This window comes from Geospiza fortis, unplaced genomic scaffold, assembly GCF_000277835.1.
Source record: "Geospiza fortis unplaced genomic scaffold, GeoFor_1.0 scaffold11, whole genome shotgun sequence".
NCBI lineage: Eukaryota > Metazoa > Chordata > Aves > Passeriformes > Thraupidae > Geospiza > Geospiza fortis.
The window spans coordinates 825,370-825,866 of record NW_005054304.1 but is presented as its reverse complement, the minus strand read 5'-3'; positions in this window follow the sequence as shown (position 1 = coordinate 825,866).

Genomic DNA, 497 nt, shown 5'->3' with positions numbered 1-497 from the left:
GCGGGCGGGGGCGGGGGGGCGCCGCCGTGGCCAGCCGGGTGCCTCGAGGCAGCAGCGTGGGCTGGAAAGCCGTAGGGAGTCCGAAACGAGCAGCTCGGAGGGCAAAAATGAAAAGGAAAACCGGGGAAAGCTCGTGGGTGTGTGGGTATCAAAGAGGACAAGGATAAGTAAAGGGAAAATGGGCAAGATCTGCACTCGTCCACCTGTGTTTTTCTCCTGATTTGAGCAGGGAAGAGGGATTCACTGAGGGTCCAGCTCCCACCCCGGCATTCGGCCCTCTCCAAGAGAAAGGAAACTTAGTGGCAGCTGGCTGGAGGAGGGTCTGTCTGCCCCGGCCCCTGCACAGCCCATCCTACAGCACTTGGCGAGACACAGTGCAAAAAAAGCGGTGTTAGCAGAGAAAGGCTGAAGAAGGATGTCGGCCCAAAGCATCCCGGGGAAAGGGAATAACATAGTCCTCCCAGAAAAAGGCAGTCAGCATATTTTCTGTGTGCATC